General features: G+C 46.4%; 1 pseudogene; it reads left to right on the forward strand.

Annotated features, from left to right (window-relative positions):
- The first annotated feature begins 436 nt into the window (after nt 1-436).
- LOC138428799 (actin-related protein 2/3 complex subunit 2 pseudogene) lies at nt 437-1,829 on the forward strand (annotated as a pseudogene).
- The last annotated feature ends 3,489 nt before the right edge of the window (nt 1,830-5,318 follow it).

A 5,318-nucleotide genomic window follows, 5' to 3' on the forward strand; every position in this document is an offset into this window, starting at 1 on the left:
AGAATGGTCAGGACCTTCCAAAATTTCAATCCCCAATTCCAACCTCTCAATTTCAGGCCAGTTGCAGGCCAATTTGATGAAAGGATTATAAGACAAGACCCATATGAAACATTAGCCGGATTGGGTAAAAACTGGGACGATAAGAGGGAATAAAAAACTAATCGGAGGTAGCAAAAAGGAGGGTTTGCACACTTCTAGAAAAGGGAGTTGGCCCAGGGGTCAAAACATCTGAATCTTGTCCTCTCTGTCACTTTCCTAAACCAATCGCCTAACGACCAAATGCTGGCTGTTTCTTTCACTCTTGTCTGAAAGAGCAACAAGTACCCCATCTCATCTGGGTCACTTCACAGGGTTCTTAAAAGATGCAAGTAAAAACATAGGATTTGAAACTGATTAAGAAAAGAACAGGGGGACCAGGCTTGTCGGTGAGGCGGTGGCGGCGGCGGCTCGGCAGGCAGGTTCAGGCTTCAGGGGCCAGCCGCCGCCATGATCCTGCTGGAGGTGAACAGCCACATCATCGAGGAGACGCTCGCGCTCAAGTTCGAGAACACGGCTGCCGGAAACAAATCAGAAGCTGCAGAAGTAACGTTTGCAGATTTTGATGGAGTCCTCTATCATATTTCAAATCCTAATGGAAATAAAACAAAAGTGATGATCAGTATTTCTTTGAAATTCTACAAGTAACTTCAGGCACATGGTGCTGATGAGTTATTAAAGAGGGTGTACGGAAGTTACTTGGTAAATCCAGAATTAGGATACAATGTCTCTTTGCTATAACAACCTTGAAAATCTGCCTGCATCCAAGGATTCCATCGTGCATCAGGCTGGCATGTTGAAACAAAACTGTTTTGCCTCTGTCTTTGAGAAATACTTCCAATTCCAAGAAGAGGGCAAGGAAGGAGAGAACAGGGCAGTTATCCATTATAGGGATGATGAGACCATGTATGTTGAGTCAAAAAAAGAGAGTCATAGTAGTCTTCAGCACAGTGTTTAAGGATGACGACGATGTGGTCATTGGAAAGGTGTTCATGCGGGAGTTCAAAGAACGACGCAGAGCCAGCCACACAGCCCCACAGGTCCTCTTCAGCCACAGGAACCTCCCCTAGAGCTGAAAGATACGGATGCCGCCGTGGGTGACAACGTCGGCTACATTACGTTTGTGCTCTTCCCTCGCGATACCAATGCCAGTGCTCGAGACAACACCATCAACCTGATCCACACGTTCCGGGACTACCTGCACTACCACATCAAGTGCTCGAAGGCCTATATGCACACATGTATGGGGGCAAAAACATCGGACTTCCTCAAGGTGCTGAACCGTGCACGCCCAGATGCCGAGAAAAAGGAAATGAAAACAATCACGGGGAAGACATTTTCATCCCACTAACTCCTGGGAACAGGAAGAGGAAGCGGTTGGCAACTGAAGGCTGGAACACTTGCTACTGGATAATCGTAGCTTTTAATGTTGCACCTCTTCAGGTTCTTAAGGGATTCTCCATTTTGGTTCCGTTTTGTACACGTTTGGAAAATAATCAGCAAAAACGAGCTGTGCTTGCAAGGGCTTCATGGTTCCCAAGAATTAAAAAAAAAAAAAAAAAGAATTCCACTTGATCAACTTAATTCCTTTTCTTCACCTTCCCTCCCTCTCTCCCCTTTCCCACCCCTTCTTTTCCAAGCTGTTTTGCTTTGCAATATGTTACTGGTAATGAGTTGCAGGATAATGCAGTCTTAACTTGTTTTCTCAAAGTATTTGAGTTCAAAACTCCTGTATCTAAAGAAATATGGTTGGGGTCATTAATAAAGAAAATCTTTCTATCTTAAAAAAAAGAAAAGAACAAAATAATTACCAATATGCTTGGGGACAAGATGGTGAACAATTCTATAACAGGATTAGGAGGGCACGGAGGGCCCACTACCCATGGAGACAGGCAGGAGGCTGGACCCCAGTGGGGAGGATGTCCCAGGCCAGCCATGAGCACAGAGCTGGCATGGTGATGGAGGGGAGGAGGCTGCCTTGTTCCCCATGGGACCCCCTTCCCGGGACACCTGCAGCCCCAATGGAAGTCCCTATGCTCCTGGGACGGCTGGCTCCGAGGGCTGTGGGCTGGACCCAGGATGGTGGCAGCATAGATTCAGGGGAGAGATGGAGAAGCAGGAGGAAGCAGGGTCAGGAATTCGCTGAGAGCTGTGGCTCTCCCTGACCCGGAAAAGGATCAGACTCAGAAGCAAGGGGTGAGGATAACGGTGACATCTGAGATGATTCACCCAGATGCTGGTAAGGGCACCACTCAGGGCTGAATGCCGGTGTAGATATTCATTAAATCTTTACAGATGTCCTAGCAGAGAGGACCGACCCCCACCCTGCCCCCCTGGGGCCCCGGAGCAGACACTGTGGAAGACGGCTGGGCAGTTTTCCCCAAAGTAAAACATAGTCTCAGCACAAAATCCAGCAACTGTACCCCAAGATATTTACCCGAAAGAGGTGAAAATTTATCCCCTCATGAAAACCTGCCCAAGGACGTTTGTTTGCTTAGTCGCTCAGTTGTGTCCAGCTCCATTACCCCATGGACTATAGCCTGTGAGGTTCCTCCGTCCATGTGATTCTCCAGGCAAGAATACTGGAGTGGGTAGCCATTCCCTTCTCCAGGGGATCTTCCCGACCCAGGGATCGAACCCAGGCCTTCTGCACTGTGTGGATATTTATAGTAGCTCTACTCATAATCTCCTGATTTGGGTAGCAGCTCATCTATCCTTCGATAGATGAATGGATAAACAAACTGGTACCTCAAGACAATGGAAATCCAGTGAAAAATAAATGAGCTACTGAGCCATGGAAAGACATGGAGGAGACAAATTCATGTTGCTAAATGGCATAAGCAAGATTTTAAAGTCTCCATATTGTATGATTCCAATTATAAGACATTCTGGAAAAAGCAAGACCTCAGACACAGTAAGAAGCTCAGTGGTTGCTAGGGGTTGGAGTAGGGTGGAGAGCACAGAGGATTTTTAGAGCGGTGAAATTCTTGATGACACGGTCACGCTGGACACATGATATTATCTGTTTGGCAAAACCGACAGAATGTACAATACCAGGAGTGAACCCTAAGGTAAACTGTGGGCTTAATTCAGTTACTAATCATACTGGACCAATATTTGTTCATCAGCTGTAACAAACGTACCACACTAGTGCAAGGTGTTGGGCTTCCTGGTGGCTCAGTCGGTAAAGAATCTGCCTGCAATGAGGGAGACCTGGGTTCGATCCCTGGGTCAGGAAGATCCCCTGGAGGAGGGCATGGCAACCCACTCCAGTATTCTTGCCTGGAGAATCCCATGGACAGAGGAGCCTGGCGGGCTGCAGTCCACGGAGTCACAAAGTGTCAGACACGACTGAGCGACTCAGCATACAACACACAGTGCAAGGTGTTAATAAATAGGGGAAACTCTGTGTGTGGGGGTGGGCTGAGAGTTTTATGGGAACTCTGTACTTCTTGCTCAATTTTCTATTAACCTAAAACCTATCTAAAAAATAAAGTACACTGATTAAAAAATTTCAATCTCATCTCAGTAGTGATCACAGGGAAAAATGAGAATATTGGTGAATTTCTTGTTTTATTGTTTTCTTCCAGTTCTTTGGCTTGATTTCATCTGGAGGGTAAATGGGATGTTGTGATTGTTTGTTCGTGTTCAGGTCCCCCAAAGGTTAATAAGCATGTCCATCTCCAGCACAGGGGAAGCAAAATGGTCTTTCTTAGCTTAGAGCAACAGTGAGCATATGTGGGGCTCCAGCAAGAGCTTTTCTGCAGTTTGACACATTGTCACCAGGCGGGTGCACTGCTCCCTCTGAATAACGAAAGCCTCTGCTCTCCGACAACCTGGTGGGCTGAGGATGTGAAGGTGATAGGAAGGGTCACCTGACCCATGACATCACCAAGCTTCCATCTCGCTCAATGAGAGGAGCTATTGGCATAGAACTACCTTCGTTATCCATTGAGTCCGAGGGGGCCAAGGCCCAATGAGCCATTATGTGCGTCCTACCTCTCTTGCAGGGACCATCTTTATCCCCGTGAAGAAACATTTAGTGGGAACCTCAACAGTAGTCACCATAAGGCGGCCCCCGGGGACGGCCTTCCTCGATGGTCTGCGCTTCCAATGCAGGGGACCAGGGTTTGATCCTTGGTCAGGGAACTAGCTCCTACATGGTGCTACTATAGACCTGGTGCAGCCAAAGAAATACATATTTTTTTAAAAATAAGTAAATAAGGCAGTCCCAAGATATCAGGACCCAGAACCACAGGTGAGGGGAGGTTTCCTCCTTGGAGAAGATGAGCAAGGTGATGGAAAGAACACCAGTCTTCTGCATCCTCCACTTTTGAATGTCCTGAATCTGCCTGCCCCTTCCCTTTTAAAAAAAAAATTGTAGTAAAATAAACATAACACAAAATTTACCATCCTAAAACCATTTATAAGTGTACTAAAATAGGGGGCCATTAGGCCCTTTCACGTTAGGGTGTCAGCAACTCCCTCATCTGCCACAGAACCCTTTGCATCTTGAAAAGTGGAAACCGTTCCCTTGAAACACTAAGTCCCCATTCCCTCCACCCCAGCCCCCTGGCTTCTTTCTCTAGGAACGTGTCTACTTTAGATACCTCACTTACGTGGAATTCTGTAGTATTTGTCCTACTTCACTTAGCCCAATGTCCCCCAGGCTCATCCAGGTTGTAGCATGCCAGAATTTGCTTCCTTTGGAAGCTGAGAAACAGTCCATTGTGTGTATACACAACCATTTGTTTACCCACTCATCCACTAATGGACCTACCACTTTGGGGCTATTGTGAATTGCTGCTATGAACATGGCGTATCAATAAAAATACCTCTAGTTCCTGCTTTTGATTCTTTTGAGTATATATCCGGATGCAAAATTGCTGGATCCTGTGGTAACTCTCCGTTTAGTTTTCTGAGAAATCTCCATCCTGTCGTCCACAGCGGCTACACCATTTTACATTTCCACCCACAGTGCACAAGGGTTCCAGTTTCTCCAAATCCTCACTAACACGAGTAATGAATGTATTGGGATTTTTTTTTTAAATAATAGCTATCCTGACAAGTGTGAGGTGATGTCTCACTGTAGTTTTGATTTGCACTTCCCTAATGGTTAGTGATGGTGAGTTCATCTTTCCACGTGCTTATTGGCAGTCTGTATTCCTTCTTTAAACTTCCCTTATTTTTTAAAGGAGGAGCTGGTGGGACCTTGAAGCGTCATCACGAGGCTGCCTCTCCTTGTCCTTCTGACTGCTCTGTGTCAGGCCTTCTCTGGGTCC

Source organism: Ovis canadensis, chromosome 1, assembly GCF_042477335.2.
Source record: "Ovis canadensis isolate MfBH-ARS-UI-01 breed Bighorn chromosome 1, ARS-UI_OviCan_v2, whole genome shotgun sequence".
Lineage (NCBI taxonomy): Eukaryota > Metazoa > Chordata > Mammalia > Artiodactyla > Bovidae > Ovis > Ovis canadensis.